We start from the raw sequence: 25,092 nt of genomic DNA, 5'->3' as shown, positions 1-25,092 counted from the left end.
GGCTGTAACTGCACTCATTCCCCTTAATCTAGAAACTTTGTACCAGAAATATCAAAATTAAATGTTATAATGTCTGACTAGCCAGTTGTCATTTTTTGGTGTTAAGTCCTGCATTGGCATATATTTTCAATAAACACTAATCCTCTGTTTCATAAAGAAAATTTTATAAATTTAACAGGAATTTGTTCTTCTCTAAACATGGAAAATTTCCATTTGCTGTATTAAATGTGTAAAAGCCATATACTGAAGACATTTTTTTTAGAGATACAGCACTGAAACAGGCCCTTTGGCCCACCGAGTCTGTGCCGAACATCAACCACCCATTTTATACTAATCCTACACTAATCCCATATTCCCAACAAATATCCCCACTTGTCCCTATATTTCCCTACCACCTACCTATACTAGTGACAATTTATAATGGCCAATTTACCTATCAACCTGCAAGTCTTTTGGCTTGTGGGAGGAAACCGGAGCACCTGGAGAAAACCCACGCAGACACAGGGAGAACTTGCAAACTCCACACAGGCAGTACCCGGAATCGAACCTGGGTCCCTGGAGCTGTGAGGCTGCGGTGCTAACCACTGCGCCACTGTGTCGCCCCCCCTCCCTGTTTGAACTGTTTGAACATAATAAATATAAAAAATCATTTTTTTACAGGATTATTTTCTTTCTTTCCATGACTCCTTGATTCCAGCAAGAAGACTAATTTCTGACTGCTGCTTCTTTGAGTCAAAAGATTGCTTGACTCGACACAATTTGGCAATGGAAAGTTGCTGGGATCTCTTTTTGTTGAAATGGACAGTTTTTGTTTAGGCATTAATAAGGTTTTCAATTTCTTCTGCACTAAACTCCAAATTTGGTTATATATGTATTCAGAACCCAGTGTAGTTAATAATAATAAACAGCAATTATATAAGTCAGCAACCGTTAGCAGTTTGCCTGTTGCAGTTCTCTTTCCTCCCCTTCACAGAACTGTCAGAGTTTTGCCTTAACATTTATATATTAGACACGAAGAATGGGCTGCAACAAAGCATCTCAAAATACATTGAAAATTTCAATGTCGGGCTTTGTCGATGGGAAAACCCATTTTTAATTTCCAGCATCCGCAATGTTTTACTTTTATCTTAAATTGTAAAGACTCAATTGCAGGACCTGTTCCCACTTACAGATGGCACTGCAATTGTCTTAATTATGTTAAAAGTCTAAGGTTCAAACTCAACAGTGGAGCTGTGTCATCCTGAGAGAAAGCATATGCATTAGCATATGGTACTTAATAATCGATTATGTGGCAGTATTGAATAAATGGTTATGTTGAACTTAAAACTCTGCCAGCACACTCTAATCCATCTATTAGGCTCCTGGTCAGGACCCATACAAGGAGTTCCATCTGGCCATCCTCTTTGGACAAATTGAGAGCCCCTCTTGATTTTACGCAAATTGCCACCTCCAACACTTGATTCCTAGTAGTGTGTAACATGCCTAACATATACTTGCTTCTGTGTGTATCATAAGTTTGATTCTAATCCCCGGCCGCTGGTAAATGCATTTAGCATTGGCGATTCACACAACTGGGTCCTTGAAATCTGCCAGGACACAAAATGGGCTAAGCTTACCCATGAGAAGAGATTTAGGGCTGGGAAGAAAGGAAGAACAATTCACTCCAACCCAACCCCTGCAGTTTGTCACTCCATCCCTCCATGCTGAGGTAGATTCCCTGCCTTGTAACCCCTGTCCCCATCCCCCCCACCTTCCTTTTCACCCACTCCTTTTATTCCCATTTTCATCTTCCATCCTTCCTTCACTCACTCCCTTCCTTTCCTTCCCCACCTTCTGTCCATCCTCTTTCATACCCCTTTTGTTTCTCTCTTCATCCTCTCATCTGCCCCTTTGCCCGCCTAGGTTTAGTTATTCCAGCTACCCTCTAATCCCACTCAATCTTGAATACTGCACATGGCCACATGGCCTTGACTCCCCTTGTACAATAGCACAGAGGACTACTTAGAATACTTAATTTTTCTATCCTGTTCCTTGGGTTAAATTATGAGGACTGTTTGCATAGACTAGGCTTATATTTTCATGAGTATAGAAGATAAAGCGGTGTTCTAGTTGAAGTATTTAATCTGATTAAACAATTTATAGATTGCAAGAAATTATTTCCTCTGGGGGTGATGTTGGGGGTGCTGGGTGGAGAGACCAGAACAAGGGAGCATTGTCTTAACATTACACCAAGACTGTTCATGGACGACGATAGGAAACACTTCTTCACGCAAAGGTGAGATGGAATGTGAAACACTCCTGCCCACAAAGCTGTTGAGGCAAGGTGTATTGAAAATTTAAAAGCTGAGATGGGTAGAATTTTGTTAGGTATGGATATTGAGGGCTATGGAACCAAAGTTGGTAAATAGAGTTAAGAAACAGATCAACAACGACTTGCATTTATGTAGCACCTTTAATGTAGTAAAGTGTAGCAAAGTGCTTCACAGGAGAATTATCAAGCAAAATTTGACACCGAGCTACATAGGAGGATATTAGGGCAGATGAAAGAGGTACGTTTTCAGGGGTATCTTAAAGGGAGAAAGACATGATGGTTTGGATTTTGCAGTAGTAATAACGGTGAATCTGTCCTGGTTTGCTGTCATTACTCCTTTCAAACTGACAGCAAGGTCTGGAGCCCACACATGCGCAGTTAAATATAGAAATCCAGAAGTTACTGTCAGTGATTCTATGCTTCCCCACAGGATGCATTGCTGAAATACTGCCCCAGACGGCAATAAATTAGAAATCAGTGAACTGACGAGAACTTTTCCTTTTACACTATTAATCTTATTTTCAAACACTTGAAGAAATTACCTTTTTGAATGAGGTGTTACTGGGTTTTTAATAGCATACTAAATTCAGAATAACTACTGAACAGAAACTGAACTGGGATAGCCATATAAATACCACGGCTACAACAGCTGGTCAGAGGCTAGCAATCCTGCAGTGAGTAACTCACCTCCTGACCCCCCAAAGCCTGTCCACCATCTACAAGGAACAAGTCAGGAGTGTGACAGAATACTGTCCACTTGCCTGGATGGGTACAGCTCCTACAACCCTCAAGAAGCTTGACACCATCCAGGACAAAATGGCCCACTTGATTGGCACCCCATCCACAAACATTCACTCCCTCCACCACCGACGCACAGTGGCAGAAGTGTGTGCCATCTACAAGATGCACTGCAGCAACACACTAAGGCTCCTTAGTCAGCACCTTCCAAACCCACGACCTCTACCACCTAGAAGGACAAGAGCAGCAGATGCATGGGAACACCAGCGCCTGCAAGTTCCCCTCCAAGCCACATACCATCCTGACTTGCAGCTATATTGCCGTTTCTTCACTGTTGCTCGGTCAAAATCCTGGAACTCCCTTCCTAACAGCAATGTGGGTGTACCTACCCCACATGGACTGCAGCGGTTCAAGAAGGCAGCTCACCAACACCTTCTCAAGGGCAATTAGGGATGGGCGATAAATGCTGGCCTAGCCAGTGATGTCCACGTCCCGTGAATGAATAAATTAAAAAAAACAGCCTCACTGTACATAAAAGAGAAACTAATTTTATATTTGTGGAATGTCAAATTTCTCCATTATGATAAAAACTTCAATTTTTTAAACAAATGTGTTTATGATATTTCAGCTTCTACCTTAATAACATATGTATGTTCCAATTATTTATTTCACTCTATGCAAAATGTTAATCTTAAAGTGGGAAATTCAGTTCTTGTTTTCTGATTTGCTGTCTGTGAGAATACTTCATCATGATTGGCTGCTTGCCCTACTTGACGACATCGCTGTTGTTGGACGCCTGCAGATTCCCTTGACTTGGTGATTCATTCTGATGTTGGGAAAGGGGAAATCCATGCCATAGAGATCACTTGATCTTTGTGGGCAGCTTTCTTCGAGATGAGTGGTGAGTGTGGTTGTTTCACCACTGACCACAAAATCTGAGATGAAGATGGTAATGAGGTTTAAGGAGAGAATCCCAGAACTTAGGGTTTTGGCAGCTGAAGGTATGGCTGCCAGTGATGGAGCGATTAAAATGGTGATGCACAAGAGGCTAGTAATGGAGGAGCACAGTGATCTTGAAAGCTTGTAGGACTAGAGGAGATTACAGAGATAGGGATGGACAAGCCCATGGAGGGATGTGAACACAAGGATGCTTAAATGGGAGCCAATGTAGGTCAGCGAGCGCAAGGGTGATGGGTGAATAGGACTTTGTGCAAGTTGGGATATGGGCAGCAAAATGGGATGTGCTTAAGTTTATGGAAGTTGAAAGATGGGAGGGTGGCCAGGAATACGTTTGAATAGTCAAGTCTAGTAGTAACAATGGCATTGATGAGGGTATCAGTGGCAGATGGATTGAGGCAGGGTTGGAGTCAGATGATGTTACCACAATGTCAACCATGAGCTAATTGAATGGTGGAACAGGCTCATGGACAGAATGGTCCACTCCTGTTCCTATGCTGCTAGGCATGGGAGGAGCCACCTTCCCACAGCCCAGTTCCTCAGGAGCATTACAAATTGTTGAATTGGACATGCAGTGTTCTCATGACAGTAATGTTGCTATTATATTTTTGGATCTCTTCCATCTTTCCTATCCAGATTTTTCTGCTCCCGTATCTCAGATTACTCTTATATAGGCAAGTCCTAATTCCCTTTGCTTTTAAGAGTATTTTCACTAGAGATTATAGATAAATAAGTTTTCAGTAACCTGCCCAGAATAACAAACAGTAGATTATTTCTGTTAATTATTTTAACTACTGGAATTATCCTATGCCTCCATAGGATCTCTTTCCTATCTTCTATTAATGCGAGACTATCACAATATCAGTCCCCTTGTATTTAACAAAAGGTCATTAATATATTGACAGCAGAAATTCTCTCTGGTAACTCAAATAATACATTTCGATCTAAATGCTGAGCTGTTCTTTTGTAAATAACTTTTAATTACACCATTTATATCCTTCTTGTATTTCTTATCAATTTGGGAGCTGTGCTGGTCTGCACTGTATCTCTTGGAAGTTCCAAACAGTCTTTAATTCAAGCAGATTTAGCTCCTTAAATATCCCCGCGTAACCAGCACTTCCTGGATTCAACTAACTGTTGACCACATTTAAAAAGAACTGGCTCGAATGCACTTGAACGAACATGCAGAGCGGCTGAGTACTTAAACAAATTTGAGCAGATCAGAGAGAGTCATCATGAATTTGTAAAGGTTATATCATGCATGACTAATCTAGTTGAATGTTTTGAGGTCACTAACATTGTGGATAAGGGAATGCCTATGAATGATTTCTAGATGGAATTCCAGAAGGCATTTGATGAGATTATTAACAAAATTGAAAAGGCAAGCAATTGGAGGCAGCTTTACGACATGGGTTGGAAATTATTTGGGAGGGAGGTAACAGAGATAAAGGGCACATACACTGAATGGCAGGATGTGATAAGTGGTGTTCCCAGGTCTCAATCTTTCACCATATTTATCAATGACTTGGATGAGATGTTAAACTGAGGCCCTGTCTGCCCTCTCCGGTGGACGTAAAAGATCCAATGACACTATTTTGAAGAAAAGCAGGGGAGTTATTGCCGGTGTCCTGGCCAGAATTTATCCCGCAATCAACATCACAAAACAGATTATCTGGTCATTATTATACTGCTGTTTGTAGGAGTTTGATGTGCGCAAATTGGCTGCCAAATTTCCTACATTACAACAGTGACTACACTTCAAAAGTACTTAATTGTCTGTAAATCGTTTTGAGACATCCGGTGGTCATGAAAGATGCTATGTACTGGTAAATGCAAATCTTTTTTTTAATGAAGGATTAGAGGGGGTGAAGTTGGTCTATGTCAGCTGCATGTAATTGGCTCATCACGAATAATCAGCTAATTTTTCAACCCCACCAGTTCTATTTTCCATTGACTTGGAAAATATTGCCAAGATTATTAATTTCAAACCAATGAAAAGCGGCAGTGGAACTAGGAAACAAGTCTCCAAAACAAGTTTGAACTATGGTTCTTTTTTTTTAGATTAGATTAGAGATACAGCACTGAAACTTCAGTGGAAAGATCAGTCGCGTTGAAAAATTGGCTGCTACGTTTTGCTATAAGCCCATTTCGCGCAGCTGGCATAGACCAAATTTAACCTTCAGAGAGCTGTTTATCAAAGTTTTCAGATGACACTCAATTGGGAGGTGCATAATATAGTGTAGATGGGAGCAGGAAGTTAGAAAGAGACATAAACAGATTAAGAGAATGGGCAACACTGGCTGATGATTCACGATGAGCCAATTATGTGCAGCTGGCATAGACCAATTTCACCCCCTTTAATCCTTCATTAAAAAAGAGAAAGACTTGCAGTTACCAGTATATAGCATCTTTGATGACCACCGGATGTCTCAAAATGCTTTACGGCCAATTAAGTACTTTTGAAGTGTAGTCATTGTTGTAATGTAGGAAACTTGGCAGCCACTTTGTGAACAGCCACCTCCTACAAACAGCAGTATAATAATGACCAGCTAATATGTTTTGTGATGTTGATTGAAGGATAAATTTTGACCAGGACACCGGCGATAACTCCCCCGTTCTTCTTCAAAATAGTGCCATGGGATCTTTTACATCTATCGAGAGGGCAGATGGGGCCTCAGTTTAACATCTCATCCAAGTCATTGTGGGGAAGTGTGAGATCATCCACTTTGGATCCAAGATTAAAATGATAAAAGCATTCAATAGGATAGATAAAGAGAATTTATTTCCTCTGCTGGGGGACTCTTGAACAAATGGGCATAATCTTAAAATTAGAGGTAGACATCTTCACCTAAAGGATAATAAAGATCTTTAACTGTAAATGCTGAGTCTACGAAAACTTTCAAGACTGAGATTGATAGATTTTAGTTAGGTATTGTTCTCAAGGGTTATTGAGCACAGGCAGATAAATTAAACTTAGGTACAGATCAGAGCAAGCTTGAGGGGCTGAATGACCTACTCTTGTTCCTATGTTCCTATTTGTATTATGCTGAACTTGGGTAGATTCTGATCAGCTAGCTATAAACTCCTGGTGACTAGTTAAGAAGTAGGATGGTAGCATTGCAGGAATGTCACTGGAGAGTAATCTAGATGTCCAGGTTAATGCTCCGCAGACATGATTTTAAATCCCACCACGGCAGTTGGGAATTTAAATTCAATTAATTAATACATCTGGAATAAAAAGCTAATTTCTGAATGATAATGAAACGACTGGATTGTTGTAAAAATCCATCTGGTTCACTAATGTCCCTCAGGGAAGGAAATCTGCTGTCCTTACCCGATCTGGCCTATATGTGACTCCAGACCCACAGCAATGTGGTTGACTCTTAAATGTCCACTGAAATGGCCTAGCAAGCTAATCAGTTTTCTCAAACCACTAAACAAGAGTCAATTCCGAAAAAAACTGGACAGATCAACTGGTATTGAACTAGACATTGGAAATGACAAAGGCACACCCAGTCCAGTCGACCCTGCAAATCCTTCTCACTAACAGCTGGGGACTTGTGCCAAAATTGGGAGAGCTGTCCCATAGACTAGTCAAGAAACAGCCTGAAATAGTCATACTCACCGAATCATACCTTACAGCCAATATCCCAGAATCCTCCATGACTATCTCTGGGCATGTCCTTCCCCACTGGCAGGATGCAAAAGAGGTGGTGGCACAGTGGTATACAGTCAGGAGGGAGTGGCTCTGGAACTCCTCAACATTGACTCTGGGTCCCATGAAGTCTCCTGGCATCAGGTCAAACAAGAGCAAGGAAACCTCCTGCTGATTACCACCTACCGCCCTCCCTCAGCTGATGAGTCAGTACTCCTCCATGTTGAACACCACTTAGATGAAGCACTGAGGGTGGCAAGGGCACAGAATGTACTCTGGGCAGGGGACTTCACTGTCCAATATCAAGAGTGGCTTGGTAGCATCACGACTGACCGAGCTGCCAAGTCCTGAAGGAAGTTTCTGCCAGACTGGGCCTGTGATAGGTGGTGAAAGATGCAGCATGAGGGAAAAACCTACCACACTCATCCTCACCAACCTACCTGTCGCAGATGCATCTGTCCATGACAGTATTGGTAGCAGTGACCACCGCACAGTCCTTGTGGATTCAAAGTCCTGTCTTCACACTGAGGACACCCTCCATCATGTTGTGTGGCACTACCACCAGGGTTGAGAACAGATGTCAAAACTGAGGTGTAGGCTAACAGCCACAGCAGAATTGTAACCTCATGGCCCGGCATATTCCTCACTCTACCATTATCATCAAGTCATGGGTCTAACCCTGGTTCAATGAGGAATGGAGGAGAACATGCCAGGAGCAGCACCAGGCATACCTAAAATTGATGTGTCAACCTGAGGAGGATCACGAACATCCCCATCCTCAGTGATGGTGGCGCCAAAAATGTGAGTGCAAAAGACAAGACAGGACAAGACAATTGCGTTTGCAGTCATCTTTAGCCAGAAATGTCAAGTGGATGATCCATCTTGGCCTCTTCCTGAGGTCGCCAGCATCACAGATGCCAGTTTTCAGCCAAACCAATTCGCTCCTTATGATATCAAGAAAAGGCTGAACACATTGGATACAACAAAGGCTATGGACCCTGACAACATCCGGCTGTAGTACTGACGACTTGTGCTCCAGAACAATCTGCACCTCTAATCAAGCTGTTACAGTACATCCACAATACTGCATCAACCCAACACTGTGGAGACTTGTCCAGGTATGTCCTGTACACAAAAAGCAGGACAAATCCAATCCGGCCGATTACCACCCCATCAGTCTACTCTCAATCATCAGCAAAGTGATGGAAGGTATCGTCAACAGTGTTATCGAGCGGCACTTACTTAGCAATAAATGAGTGAGTTACTCACCGCAGAATCTCGAGCTTCTGACCTGCTCTTGTAGCCACAGCATTTATGAGCATTTATATGGCTAGCCCAGTTCAGTTTCTGGTCAATGGTAACTCCCAGGATGTTGATGGTGGGGAATTCAGCAATGGTAATGCTGATGGTCAGTTTGGGTTCCGCCAGGACCACTCGGCTCCAGACCTCATTTCAGCTTGGTCAAAACATGAACAAAAGAGCTGAATTCCAGAGATGAGGTGAGAGTGACTGCCCTTGACACCAAGGTAGCATTTGACTGACTATGGCATCAAAGACCCTTGGCAAAATTGCAGTTTATGGGAATCAAAGGGAAAACTCTTCACTGGTTGGAATTATACCTAGCACAAAGGAAGATAGTTGTGGTTGTTGGAGGCCAATCATCTCAGCCTCAGGACATTGCTACAGGAATTCCTCAGGGTAGTGTTCTAGGCCCAACCATCTTCAGCTGCTTCATCAATGACCTTCCTTCCATCATAAGATCAGAAGTGGGGATGTTCACTGATGATTGCACAATGTTCAATACCATTCACAACTCCTCAGATACTGAAGCAGTCAGTGTAGAAATGCAACAAGACCTGGACAACATTCAGGCTTGTGAAGTGGCATGTAACACTCACTCCACACAATTGCCAGGCAATGACAATCTCAAACAAAAGAAAATCCAAACATCCCCCCCTGGCGTTCAATGGCATTACCATTGCTGAATTCCCCACCATCAATATCCTGGGGGTTCCCATTGATCAGAAACTTAACTGCACCAGCCATATAAATGCTTATAAATGCCGTGGCTACAACAGCAGGTCAGATGCTGGAAATTCTTCAGTGAATAACTCATTTCCTGACTCCCCCAAGCCTGTCCACCATCTACAAGGCACAAATCGGGAGTGTGATAGAATACTCCCCACTTGCCTGCATGAGTGCAATTCCAACAACAATCAAGCAGCTAGACACATCCAGGAGAAGCAGTCTGTATATTTAGCACCCATCCACCACCTTCCCTCAGGCACACTGGCAGCAATGTATATGATCTAAAGATGCACTGCAGCAACTTGCCAAGGTTCCTTGGACAGCACCTGACAAACCCACAATCTCTACCACCTAGAAGGACAAGGGCAGCAGTCACATGGGAACACCATCACCAGCAAGTTCCCCACCAAGTCACACAGCATCCTGACTTGGAACTATATTGCCCCTCCTTCACTGTTGCTGGGTTAAAATCCTGGAACTCTTGCCCTAACAGCATTGTGAGTGTACCTATATCACATGGACTGCAGCAGTTCAAGAAAGCATCACACCACTACCTTATCAAGGGCAATTAGGGATGGGCAACAAATGCTGGTCTTGCCAGTGATGCTTGCATCCCACGAACGAATAATTAAAAAAAATTAGGAGCAGGAGAAGGCCATACGGCCCTTAGAGCCTACTCCACCTTTCATTAAGATCATTGATGATCTACCTCAATTCTTTTCATGCCCTGTCCCCATATTCCCTTCGTGTCCAAATTTCTGTTGATCCCAATCTTAATATACTCAATGACTGAGCATTTATATCTCTCTCAGGTAGAGAATTCCAAAGATTCACAACCGTGTGAGTGAAGAAAGTTCTCCTAATCTCAGCCCTAAATGCCAACTGCTTATCATAAGACAATGATCCCTAGTTCTAGTCTCTCCAGCCAGGGGAAGCATCTATCTTAATTAATGAATTAAAGAAACCTCTGCAAAGCCAAAACAACAGAACTGATCATTGTTGTCACAGTTTGGCTATGGCAAATTACCATAAACCTTTTGGAATGCCTACACAAGGAGCCTTCAGAGAAAAAAAATCCCTTGGCTGATCTTCATCAATGACCTGGTAGATATCATGAGAAGTGATGTTTTCTTTACTGTTCACACCATCTTGTAAAGAATGATTAACTCCGCTGGCCTGTACTGCGCTGTAATGTTCTATGTTCTATAATAGTGTAGGTCAGATGGTTTCACAGGTCGGCGCAACATCGAGGGCCGAAGGGCCTGTACTGCGCTGTAATGTTCTATGTTCTATGTTCATCAAAAGACAAACAGCTACTATAATGGTATAATCCTCTGTACCGTGATCCATGTTTTCTATTCATTTTTATTCAGGTTACTGACAAGGCCAGCATTTATTGGCCATCCTAGTTGCCCTGATACACAGAACTGAATGGCTTGCGAGGCCACTTCACAGTCAACAACACTAGTGTGCAACAGGAATCACATATAGGCTAGATAGGGAGGTTTCCTTCTCTAAAGGATATTAGTGAATCAGTTGATTTTAAGACAATCCAACAGCATCATGGTCACTTCTACAGATACCATTTTTTATCTTACAGATTTAAAAAAAAAACTGCATTTAAATTTTCAAGCAATCATGATGGGATTTGAACTCATATTCTCTGGCATCTGGATTACTAATCTAGTAACATAATCATTATGCACTGTACTATAACCTTTTCAGAATTGGAGAATTCTGCCCCAGCTTCAGCCCTTAATAGGATTATGACTGGAGAAACATTTCAAGAATTGTTGAGGCCAGATCTTCATGATTGTACCAAGAACACAACAGGTGCTATAACTCAGGGGTTAGCAACAGTGGTGCAGTGGTTAGCACCACAACCACACAGCTCCAAGGACACGGGTTCGGTTCTGCGTACTGCTTGTGCGGAGTTTGCAAGTTCTCCCTGTGACCGTGTTGGTTTCCTCCCACATGCCAAAGACTTGTGGGTTGATAGGTAAATTGGCCATTGTAAAATTGCCCCTAATGTAGGTAGGTGGTAGGAGAATTGTGGGGATGTGAGAGGGAAAATGGGATTAATGTAGGATTAGTATAAATGGATGGTTGATGGTCAGTGTGGACTCAGTGGGCCGAAGGGCCTGTTTTGGTGCTGTATAACATGCTGGTACACGGACACCAGTGTCTGTGGTAAAGATTTTGCGGTCCGTGTTAATTTTAAATGACTTGCTTCAAGCCTTCAAATTTGTATTTTAAAATAACCTAGCGGCAAGTTTAAAGGCTTGGAACAAGCCATTTAAATTACCAGGAACGAAAGTAAGAAAGGATTGGGATCATCAGGGCATCGGGTTAGGTCAGGGTTGTTCAACATATGACCCACGGCCCGCCAATCCTGTGTGACTGACAGAGGGCTGCCCATTCGGGGTGAGTGCTAATTGGCGGTTCGTGGTGCAGGCATGCTGGGATTGGCCGCCCCTACTGATTTTGGGCAGCTCAGGGAGTGAGTGCATGGGTGGAAATGGCTGCTGCAGGGGAGAGGGAGAGGGAAGAGAGGCTGAGGCTGAGGGGCGAGCAGGTAAAGAGAGTGGTGTTTATTTTCTGAGTGGTGTCCCTTGACTACACCACTTGCTATAATTGCTTAGCTAATTCTTCTCAGTACTGGTGCATGCATTGAAGTCCTGCAACTGCACTCTCAGCAATATTGAACTCCCTTCAATGGATACTGAACAATGCAGAAGGTGGTGGTTTTATGAATGTTGCATTTTTGAAACACATGCTGAAGAGTAACCGTTTCCCATGGAACTGTACTCTACTAAAGAGAATCCGTGCCTTCAGAAAGGAAGAGCATTTCAGAGAAAAATATTTGTTTAAAAACTCTTATACAATTTGTATAAGTCAGTAAAACATGCCATGGTTTGATGTTCTAATAATGCAATTAAAATTATGAAATTGAAAATTAAATCCCAATCTTGTGCATCTGCAAGTTAATTATGCTGATTCAAAGACTTTGCCCCCCTTTTCCTTTTTTGTCCCACCTCCTCAAAATTTGACAGATGCCTCAGCTACAGTGATGTGGTTAACATAGGTGGGTGCACATTCCTATCCACTAGGATGGAAACTGATTTGAGTTTTATGATAAGGTAGAAGTTTTAAAAACTATAGAAGTTATTATTACTGGTTTCTGTCAGGTTCCTAAAGTTATCATCACACCAAATTTAAAACATGGTTTATAAAAGTTTTATAAAACTTAAAAGATTAGCATTGATTGTAAAAACAGTAAACCAAGAACTTTATTGCTGAGTGCTGAAATTTCAATACTTAGATTTCAGGGAACACTGTGATGAACTGAAGGTCTATTCTGACAACAAAAGCAATTTGCATTGGCATTGCATACTGTTTAGTTTGCTAGCTAGCTGATACAGTTGTGCTGCTCTCCATTGACATTTGTATGCATAGCTACTTTATTTATAGGGACAAATGCATTTTAAATCGGATTGTGTTTTGATGGCATTCGGTTGGCTATACACTTTATGTTCAGATTAATTTTCCCCATGTCTGTGGCTCAGTCAATAATTTTGTCAAATGTCTGTGGTGTAACATGTTGGTGCCTATCCCTGCTACAACTATACTCAGTGTTCCATATGGATAGAAACGGTTTGCACACTTGTGCCCACAGCATTTACTTCAAGAGAATATCATTGCCTGAAATTTTGTTGCTTTTACAGATAAATTCTCATATACAGTTAGCCATGGCTTGGTGAATCAGAGTTGCTGGTCTTAGATTATGGGAACTCTGTGATTTGCCCATTCTATATTGATGCAATTTCTCAAGACTTTCTACGTACAACACCAGCAAAGTTAAGATTGTGCAACCTCTATCTTGAATGAAGTTGCCTTCAGCTATGCATTGTTGTACAAAAAAGAAAATTATAGAAGTACGGGTAATTACAAGAGATGATATCTAAGTTAAGTATAATTAGTGTACCTTCTTATCTTGTCAGTCACAGCAAGATAATTATGCAAAAGCAATATGTAATTCCCCTCTCCCCCACACTTTGCTTCATTACACAGGTAAAGTAAAAATGCTGATGGGTACTACACCATGTTGGTAACAATCATTGTAACATAGACAGAGATTCTTATTGACCTTATCATTTCAGGTTGCATAATCCAAATATATGTCAACCAGTACTGAGTTGGAGAAATTACATTTTAGATGGGACTGATGTTTTGACAAACAGCTCCACAAAAAGGCTAAAGCTAGAAATCTTGCCTGCATTTTCTATTGAAGCAGCAACATGTAATGCACTTTGAACAGATTTAACCCTTTGCGATTATACAGCATGCACATCTTCACTATCCAGCAAACTTACTGTTCTGTTATTATTGGCTCTGATCAGTTTTTATGGTCAAATTAATTTCTTTACATATTTTTGTTAATGATTCCTATTTGTGCCTTTTATTAGTATACATATATTTTGATGGACCAGACACACTATTGTGATTTTTTTTTCTCACTGTAAGTTAACTGAACATCTAGGGGCATGAAAAAATCTAAAATAGAATCATTTGACATAAGTAATTCTAACTATTAGTCCAAATTTTGCTGGCATGGGGCATCTAATGACATGGCCTATTTTCATGCATGTTCAAACTACTGTCCCAATTTCACCCTCCCTATCCTCTCCTATTTCTCAACTACATGCTGCCCCTCGGCGACATGATCTGAAAACACAGTGTCAGTTTTCACATATATGCTGATGACTCCCAGCTGTACCTCATCACCACCTCTCTCAATCTCTTCACTGTCTCTAAGTTGTCAGATTGCTTGTTTGACATTCAATACTGGATGAGTAGAAATTTCCTCCAACTAAATATTGGAAAAATTGAAGCCATTGTTTTCAGTCATGGCATCCCTGCTGTTCCCTGTTCGCTAGCCACCCACTCCAAACTTCTCCCTGGCAACTGTCTGTGGATGATCCAGACCACGTATAACTTTGGTGTCATATTTGACCCTGAGATAAGCTACCGACGACATATTTGCACCATCACTAAGACCGTTTTTGCTCATCTGCTGCTGTAACCCTCATCCATGCCTTTGCTATCTCCAGTCTTGACTGTTGCAATGCACTCCTGGCTGGCCTCCCACGTTCTAGCCTCTGTAAACTTGAGATCTTCTAAAACTCTGCTGCCCCTGTCCTAACTAGCAGCAAGTTCTGTTTACCCATCATCCTTGTGCTTGCTGACCTTGGCTCCTGGTTAAGCAACATCTTAATTTTAAATTTCTCATTCTTATTTTTAAATCCCCCCTGGCCTCGCCCTTCCTTATCTCTGTAATCTGCACTAGCCCCACAACCCTTCCAGATATCTCCTCCAATTCTGGCCTTTTGAGCATCCTTGATTTTAATAACTCCTCCACTGTGGTCGCCTTTCAGATGCCAAGACCCTAAGTTCTGGAATTCTCTCCCTAAATCTCTCCACCTCTCTTTCCTCCTTTAAGATGCTCCTTAAAACCCATCTCTATGACTAAGCATTTGATCATCTTCCCTAATATCTCCTCATGCGGCTCGGTGGCACATTTTGTTTGATAATGTTCCTGTGATGTTTACTATGTTAAAAGATGCTATATAAATACAGGTAGTTGCTGTTAGTTAGACTTGTTCATGCATGTTCAGGTTTTAGAATGTTTTCCCATAAAGTTGCTGGGAGTGTGAGCTGATAATGGTGCAGCAAAGGCATCGGGGGACCTGGGATCTTGGTGAACAACAAGACAAGCAGTGTATCTCCTTAACCTATGAGATTTAAGGAATGAGAAATAAACAGAGGAAGGATTGGGAAGGAGGGTACATTAGTATGAGTGAACTCAATACCAAATCACATTCAGAAAGAGAAATAGAGAGATTGGATTAAGAGAGAGAAGAAAAAGAGACACAAAAATAAGCATTTTAAATTTGAATTTTTAAACTCTCCTAAAACAATTCACAGCCTGAGAAATGGGATCCATGCTTATAATTGTTTATTTTCTGGGCAAGAGAGGTTAATTAGGAGCATTTAACAATTATCATGTCTTGCTAGTAGCCTTTTAACGACTTATTTCTGTGGCAACTTTAATGCATAATTAATGTAAAAATGTAGCAGCTTCATGAAAATCATGGGGAGGTTATGCATGAGATGCTGTTTTTGCGAAGCTAACAATGGATGTGCGCAAATAGGCCAGCAGCTTGTGTCAATTTACAATTTACGGGTTATGTCTTCCTCACTTCAAGTTGCTAGTTGATTTGCGCATTAATAACATTGTGTGTTATTCGGGTGCCATTTGTTTTCTGCAAAATCTGGCCCAATAATATCTGATATGCTGCTCCGCACCACTCAACTAATGCAAACTAATGCAAATGCTAAAGATTTAGACAAAAGAGTGCATTTTCAAATATGTTGGTGCATCAAGTAATTACCAGAATTAATGATCTGGGGGGGAAAAGTCCATTTAAATATTGGGTGTATAGATGTTTTTTGAGCACGAGCCATTGTGTAGGAGCTGTTAATGGTTTGTGATATTGGCTGTATTTTTGTATGATAGCAATGATGGAAACAGTGCCCTTGGGAAGAATAGTGTAGGCGCTTGGGTCTGAATCTGCCACAGTCTTAAGGCAGCCGGCCAAATTGGACTTTTCATAGGTTTGCAGTGCTCCAGAGAGGGGAAAATTGAAGCAGTGTCAGGGAATAAAATAAAGATATCAGAAAAGTGGCAGTATGGTAAACAGCACTGCTGGTCAGAGAATATGCTGAAAGCTGCTATTGTTTGGTACATTTAAGATCACTTGCACTTTTTAAAAGTCCATTTATTGCTGTATTTGAAATACCAACATATAATTTGGCTATTGGTAAATCAAAAAGATTTATGAGAAAATTGAATATAATTTATATTTCTTAACATTAGTTCACCATACTTCCATTTTAATTAATGACTGAAAATATATTGAATTTGTGATTCTAGATCTATAATCCTTTTTATACAGAGAATTACAGAAAAATTCACCACTTTGAACAATTATCTATAAAACATTTTAAACGTCTTAGGCATAGTACACACCATTACTCACATCCTGTAACACTTTCGAGCATGGGATCTCAGAATTTTACAATACAAACAGCTATTTGGCTCACTGCGCCCGTGTTAGCACACTGAATGAGCTAACTATTTAGTTGTATTCACCAGAATGTTTGAATGGCGGAGCAGGCTCGACAGGCCAAATGGCCTACTCCTGCTCCTATTTCCTATAATCCGATGATGTAACTTTGGATGAATCCCTTTTAAGGTGAATAATTTATGATCCCTTTTCGACCTTGCCTCATGTACAATGCAGGACTTTTATTTTGTTTTTTAAACTTCTTTTCTAATTTAATTTCTCCCAAATCTACTTCATTTTCATTCACTTCTTGAAATTTCATTGACCTGAAATATTAACTCTGTTTTTCTTTCCACAGACCCTGCTGAGTGTTATCTGCATTTTCTATTTTTATTCCACTTCCTTTTTCATTCTTTCTTGTAGAAAGCATTTGCTGTTCCACTACTCTATATGTTTGCGAGTTGGTGTTAGAGGTGGTTATTGAATCAAAATCTTCCATAGTTCCCTATACTTTTTACAAATTCATAAAGTAGTAAATCCCTAACATACATATATATATATTATACAATATATTTTCATTGGTGTTTCCGATGCATAGCACAAAGCTGTGGTAACCAGTTAGGTGAATACAATTTACAGAGCTGCAGCTATGTACCGATCCTAGTGGCATTATAGTGTTTTGGATTAGAAATAACTGAAAACAGCTACTGTCATTGAGTGATTGCTTCATACTGCTTACAGATTATTGTGAGATCAATTTAGAAGTGAGGATGAAGCTGATTGTGAGGAGGGGTGAGGGAAGAGAGGCATGCATCATTACAAAAATCATTCTACAATGATTGCAGACAACTGAAAACTCATCTTGACTTGCTTGAGAAGTTTTGACGCATCTTGGAAATTGTATTGTAGATCAGCAATTCAGGTATAAAATTGCCTCATGCTGTGTTTAGTTACAGATGTGTTTGCTTAGTTTTGCGATGTAAGTGTATGATACGTTTTGTCCAGGGATGAAGCAGAAATGGAATACCTGAAGATAGCACAACATCTTGAAATGTATGGTGTAAGCTATTTTTCTATCAGAGTAAGTCTTTTTATAATATTTTCCTTATTGTTTCAAAATTTATCTTGTCATCTCTGCAGCAACTCAAATGTTCTAAAAATGAAATGCACATTTATAATTTAATTTCCTCTCCAGTCATGTTATATTCCCCCTCTTCAACCTCCTCATCGCCCACTTACAGTCTGCATATTTGCATGCGCAACCTCCAGGAGGATCATGGCTCCTTCATGACTGCCAAGTGTTGCTGGTTACTGGAGTGACAGGAGGTAACAATCCTGTAGTGTGAGATCGTCGAAATAACAATTATTTTGCCTCACCCAAACTCCTGAAACCCTTCTTCAATGTAATGAGGCCATTTAAGTGCCAACCCTCACTAAACCTTGGGCTTATAACCACAGCAGAATGGCACTCAAGTTCTTCAAATTTAGATAATTTTAATATGGCCAAGTCTCTTTGAAATGAACTAAAATCCAGGCTTATACATCGAGTTCAAATTAGCTCCAGCACACATTATTCAACAGAGGGAGCTCATTTAATTGTAAAATACTGTCCAATGATGCCAGATGTCTTTGAAATAATATTTCAACATTTCAAGCTGGAAATAAAACAATTTAGATAGGACATGTCCTCTAAGTGTAAAAGCGTCTGCCACATACTTAATTTATTATATTGCAATGTAATTGTTAATCAACACAATCTTTCAGATGTCCAAGTGTGTGTGCATGAAATGATTTAACACACTGCAAAATACATTTGTACAAGAAAAAAATTACCCCATAACTCTAAATAATGTGTTCTTTAGAGTTACTACATAAAAATTCCAAAGAAAATTCTATATAACAGCAAGAATTTTTGTGGAAATGATAAAGCTGAATCAATTTCTCCCAGTTGCACAGCATATAATATTTGGATTTAACGCTTTCCTATTTGTAGCAATTAATATGTTAATTAAAACCAAAGCAAAATACTGTGGATTCTGGAAATCTAAAATAAAAACACAAAATACTGGAAATACTCAACAGGTCTGGCAGCATCTGTGGAAAGAGAAACAGAGTTAACGTTTCAGGTCTCTGACCTTTCATCAGTGTGGTAATTCAGTTCTTGCACACACACACACTTTAACATCTGAAAGACTGTGTTGATTTGACAATTACATGGTAACTTAACAAATCAAGTATGTAGCAGGCACTTTCAGACTAGAGGACATATGCTACCTAAATTGTTTTGAAATGTTAACTCCTTATTATTTCAAAGACATCTGTAATGACTGGATGGTATTTTACTATTAAATGTGCTCCCACATACTTGCGCCATCATTAAGACCGCCTCGTTCCACCTCCGTAACATCGCCTGACTTCGTCCGTATCTCAGCTCATCTGCTGTTGAAACCCTCATTCATACCTTTGTTACCTTTAGACTTGACTATTCCAATGCACTCCTGGTTGGTCTCCCATATTTAACCCTCCGTAAACTTGAGGTCATCCAAAACCCTGCTGCCTGTGTGCTAACTTGCATCAAGTCCCGTTCACCTATCACCCCTGTGCTCGTTGACCTACATTGGCTCCTGGTAAAGCATCGTTTTGATTTTGAAATTATCGTCCTTGCTTTTAAATCTCTCTATGGCCTCACCCCTCTCTATCTCCTTAATCTCCTCTAGCTCCACAACCCATTGAGGAATCTGCACTCATCTAATTCTAACTTCTTGAGCATCCCTGATTCTATTTTCTGCATCATTGGTGACCATGCCTTCGGTTGCCTAGACCCTAACCACTCCGCCTCTTCATCTCGCTTTTCTCCTTTCAGACACTCCTGAAAACCTACCTCTTTGAGCAAGCTTTTGGTCAACTGACCTAATATTTCATGGCTTGGTGTCATATTTTGTTTTATATTACTCCTGTGAAGCACTTTGGGATGTTTCATTACGCCAAAGGTGCTACATAAATATGTTATCGTTGTTGTAAATGAGGACTTAATGCTTAGAATTAGATATGGCATAGACACATCAAAATAAACGTTGGCTTAGATATATGTTCAGACACGAAATGGCCTCCCAAACCTCCAAAGCCAGAACTGCACTTGCTGCCATATTGGTAAAGGCCAAAACAATCGGCTTGCAGTATCATTGCCTGAAACAGATGTTAATTCTTTGCATATGGAAATAAGGACTTAATGTCAGTCTAAGGCCCCCAATACAAGATTCATTTGCCCTGCTGCAGCTGGCACCACTCTGATAAATCAAATCTATTTGTAGCTTTACAGGTGGCTCAAAGGGGCAGCCTGTTAGGTCGCAACTCACAAGATTAAGATTTTAAAATATATTTACCTGAATGTGGAACCGGGAGGATGAGGGAGCTGTCCCCAACCTTCCATTCAAAGAAAGTGGGCCACAGCTGGCTGCTGCTCCCCTGATTATCCCTGTTACCTTGCCTCCCCCCGACCCCCTATCATCAACAATATCACCCCGGCCATCATTACCACTCCCAGTGGCTATCAGTATCTATTCCAAAGCACCATTGCCAGATGTCGAGCTGTTGTCTGCTTGCACTCACATTTGGGATATAGTATTGTGCAGGAGGAATCAATGGAGGTGAGTACAAATTAACTTGCAAAGTAGAGTGAAGCAAGCTGTGATTTCTTGCAAATACTTTTATAGTAGTGGGTTTCACGGTAATGTAAAAGTTAAACGGTTAACTTCTGGCCGGATGACAAGTTTGGTTCCTGACACAGTATGTAAAATGTTAGTTGTTTCAGTTGGATGATTCTTGTCAGCTTGTGATCAATTTTGGTCTCCTTACCTGAGGAAGGATATATTTGCCGTGGAGGGAGTGCAACAAAGCTCTACTAGTCTGATTCCTAGGATGAGGGGATTGTTCTGGGAGGAGGGATTGAGGAGTATATATTCCTAGAATTTGAGAAGATTGAGAGGTAATCTGATTGAAACATAAAATGCTTAAGGGGATTGATAGGATAGATGCAGGGAGGATGTTTCCCCTGGCTGGGGAATCTAGAACCAGGGGACACAGTCTCAGAATAAAGGGTGGCCATTTACGACTGAGATGAGGAGAAATTTCTTCACGGAAAAATGTTGTAGATCTTTGGAATTTTCTACCCCAGAGAGTTCTGGCTGTTCAATCGTTGAATCTATTTAAGACAGTGATTGATAGATTTTTGGATACTAAGGGGATTAGGGGATGTGGGGAAGGTGGAGTTGAGGTAGATAATCAGCCATGATATCATTGCATGGTGGAGAAGGCTCAAAGGGCCGAATGGTTTACTTCTGCCCTATTTCTTATGTTCTTGGTTGAACTACCAAAAAAGCACTTAAAAGCAAAATATTCTAGCTCAGCAAGGGAGGAAAAGTCTGATCTTATCCAGCTCGTTTCTCTTACAGCAGAGTGTAATATTGACAAATCACAGAGGAATTCACTATTCAAACGGTTTTCCCTTTATTTTCCTTCAGCCCCTCTCTGGAAGAGTGCTCTGTAAGGAAAAGCAATGGGGATAAAAACAAAATGGGAAATAAGCTGCAGCTAGTTATCTTCACACCAAAGCAGAAGCATCTGTGTGTTCACAGACCATAAGCAGGTAGATCTAAGAAGCAGGAAAAGATCATTCAAGCTATTAAGCCTGTTCTATTCATTACTCTATAAAAGACTTCCACCCAACCCAGTCAACTGTTCTTTATTTATGGAGCATTAAGTTCTTTCCTTTACCTCTCATGGAAATGTAATCCTACCTTCTACTAGTGCAGTTCTGCAAAAAATGCAAGAAACGTTCAACAGCAGTCTGGGTTTTGCCTGAAGTTCACAGACCTGAAAGTTAACTCTGCTTCTCTCTCCACAGATGCTGCCTGACCTGCTGGGTTTCTCCAGCACTTTCCACTATGCTGCCACATACTTACCCTGCTGTGTCCTAGTGTCCTGTGAAGTTGCGATCCTCTTCTTCCACTCAAGTGATACATTGTTTCTTGTAGGCATGCTGAACCTGGGTGAATAATCTTAATTTTGCACATTCCTGGATGTGAGACTTACATGTACCATAAAAGGCAAATACACAACAGAAATAGAACCATATTCCCTACCACCTACCTACACTAGGGGCAATTTACAATGGCCAATTTACCTATCACCTGCAAGTCTTTGGCTGTGGGAGGAAACCGGAGCACCCGGAAAAAACCCACACGGTCACAGGGAGAACTTGCAAACTCTGCACAGGCAGTACCCACAATCAAACCCAGGTCCCTGGAGCTGTGAGGCTGTGGTGCTAACCACTGCACTACTGTGCCGTCCTATAATTGAAGAATATTTACATACTATGGGCTTCTAATTATCGGACTGTGAAAAGCCGCAGACTAATATGCATTTGGAATCTGTATTAATTTCTCTGCTAACTGTTAGGTGAAAAGCCATGTAACTGAAATTAAATGATCTTTGTAAGAAAACAGGAAAATATGTTCATTTTCTAGCTGCATTGCCAACTAGAAATATTACACCAGTAATTATGATCAGCTGCTGCAGAAGCAAAGTGTTTGTGAACATGCGTTGAAGTGTAACAGCTGAAAAACCATGACAACAGCTCAGATTTCCTCACTAGTCCTGCATTGGTTTTCAAACATGTGCAAGAAAAACCTTGCAGCCAGAAGTTAGAGCAGTTACACAATGGAGTCACCTTTGCATATAAAGGACAACACCAAAAGTTGACGATAGCAGAGGGGTACTCTAGGATGGCCCCACAGTTCAGAGAAGCTTCACTGGTCACTCTCCTCCAGGCTGTGTGGGCAAGGCAGGAGGTCCTTTTCACCAGCAATGGTAAGAAGAGCCCCTCCCGCCTGAACAAGGCAGCCTGGCTGGAGATGGCAGAGGAGGTGAGTAGCCATGGGGCCATTCCAATGCCGGAAGGGGATGAACGATCACTTTCCCAGCCAGCCGGGGTCCTCTCGGTCTCGTGCACACAGTGTACGACTGCCAAAGTGATCCACAGCCAAAGGGCCATCGTATCGGCAGCTTTCCCCAGTTAGGCTGCTAGTACAGAAGTGGCACCGCATAGGAGCATCTGCAAACATTTCCAAAAAGCATCATGACACAAATGATGGACACAACAATGTAGAAAGGCCGAAAACAAAATCGTCTTCACTAACATGTACATTGATTTTATTGTGTGAATGAAGTGTGCCGGCATGTACCGATCATGCCTCCTCACTACATCATTGCCCTTTCAGAACTGCCAGATGTGGACTGCTGCACAACAGGTGAATGAAGGTGCTGTGTGGTGTGCAGAGCCAATGATGGTTCCGATGGTGTGGAGAACCTTTGATCAATGAGGTGCTGCCGCGCATCCCTAGCTCACTGCTCGCCCTGCATGCGATGCCTGGTTGCTCTCTGTACTCCCATGTGCCTTTCCTGCTGTAAGTCCTCAGCATCCTCATCGTCCGAGGATGAGTCCTGCTCATGTCTCTCCTCATCCTACAAGGCCTCCCCCCTTCAGTGTGTAGTTGTGCAGAGCACAGCAGACCTCAACCATACGAGCTACTCTTTCCAGCTCATACTGCAGGACACCACCCGATCTATGCAGGCAGCGGAATCACATTTTCAGCATGCCGATTGCCTGCTCAATGGTGGCCTTTGTATCTCTCTTCTGCAGCAGTGCTGGCGCATCTCACTGGTGTCAGGAGCCATGTCTGCAAGGGGTAGCCCTTGTCTCCAAGAAGACACCACTCCATCTGAGACATTTCAGTGAACAGCAATAGCAACTGTGACTGGCGCAGGATAAAGGCGTCATGGTAGCTGCCTGGAAAGCGGTCACAGATCTGCATGAATCGTTTCCAGTGATCACATATGAGCTGCACATTGACTGAGTGGAAGCCCTTACGCTTTGCATATTCAGCTGATCACCCGGCAGGAGCCATAATGGCCACATGGGTGCAATCTATGACCCCTTGCATCTGTGGGAATCCTGCAGTGGAGCTGAAACTGGTGGCCCACTGGGCCTTGCTTTCAGGGTCCGTCATGAAGCGGATATAGTCACCAGCCCTCCAGAACAGGGCATAGAATTGATGCTCTCCCTGGTGCAGCGGTGCACTGCTGACTGTGTGACCCTACAAAGGGGAATAGATTTGCTTGAATCATTTCCGGTGATCACATACGAGCTGCACATTGATTGAGTGCAAACCTTTACAGTTTACATATTCAGCTGGTCACCTGGCGGGAGCTTTGATGGCCACATGGGTGCAATCTATAACCTCTTGTACCTGTGGGAATCCCGCAATGGAACTGATACCGGTGGCCCTCTGGGCTTGGCTTTCAGGGTCCGTCATGAAGTGGATATAGTCACCAGCCCTCCGGAACAGGGCATCGGTGACCTCCTTGATGTAGCGGTGCACTGCTGATTGTGCGACCCCACAAAGGGCTCCAGTAGGCCCCTGAAATGATGCAGAGGCGTAAAAATTGAGAGCCGCTGTCACTTTGCGGGCCACGGGCATGTGGGGAGAGTGCCAGAGATGGTAGGCGTGTGAAGCTTATATGTTTTGTGCGCCAATCGATGCAGCTTGTACAATCTTTATGTGGTCATGCGGTGCCACTCTTAGTGGGAGCTAAGACAGGCAATGCCATGCCATGCCACATAGCTGCTGCATGAAAGCACCTGATGTACCACTCAACAGCAATCTCTGCCCTAAAATACAAGCAAAATACTGCAGATGCTGGAAATCTGAAATAAAAACAGAAAGTGTTGGAAATACTCAGCAGGTCTGGCAGCATCTGTGCAGAGAGAAGCTGAGTTAACGTTTCAGGTCAGTGACCCTTGTTCAGAACTGGCAAATATAAGAAATGTAAAAGATTTTAAGCAAGTAAAGCGGGGGTGGGGCAAGAGATAACAAAAGAGAAGGTGTAGATAGGACAAGGTCACAGAATAACTGACCAGAAGGTCATGGAGCAAAGGCAAACGATATGTTAATAGTGTGCTGAAAGACAAAGCGTTAGTACAGAGAGGGTGTTAATGGACTGAAAACTGAACAGCCACAAGCACAAGCAGTGGCCATTAAGGCTCCTGCCGGGTGATCAGCTGAATATGCAAAGCGTAAGGGCTTCCACTCAATCAATGTGCAGCTCGTATGTGATCACTGGAAACGATTCATGCAGATCTGTGCCCGCTTTCCAGGCAGCTACCATGATGCCTTTATCCTGCACCCCAGTCCCAGATGCCGTTGCTGGTCATTGAA

The 25,092-nt window shown here is 41.9% G+C and overlaps 1 pseudogene; it reads left to right on the top strand.

The window, feature by feature from the left end:
* The first annotated feature begins 17,807 nt into the window (after nucleotides 1-17,807).
* The window catches only part of LOC137382919 (merlin-like), an 80,361-nt pseudogene continuing 73,076 nt past the window's right edge, over nucleotides 17,808-25,092 (top strand).

Source organism: Heterodontus francisci, chromosome 23 (genome assembly GCF_036365525.1).
Source record: "Heterodontus francisci isolate sHetFra1 chromosome 23, sHetFra1.hap1, whole genome shotgun sequence".
Classification (NCBI taxonomy): domain Eukaryota; kingdom Metazoa; phylum Chordata; class Chondrichthyes; order Heterodontiformes; family Heterodontidae; genus Heterodontus; species Heterodontus francisci.
The sequence above is the reverse complement of the archived record's forward strand: the minus strand, read 5'-3'. Positions and strand labels throughout refer to the sequence as shown.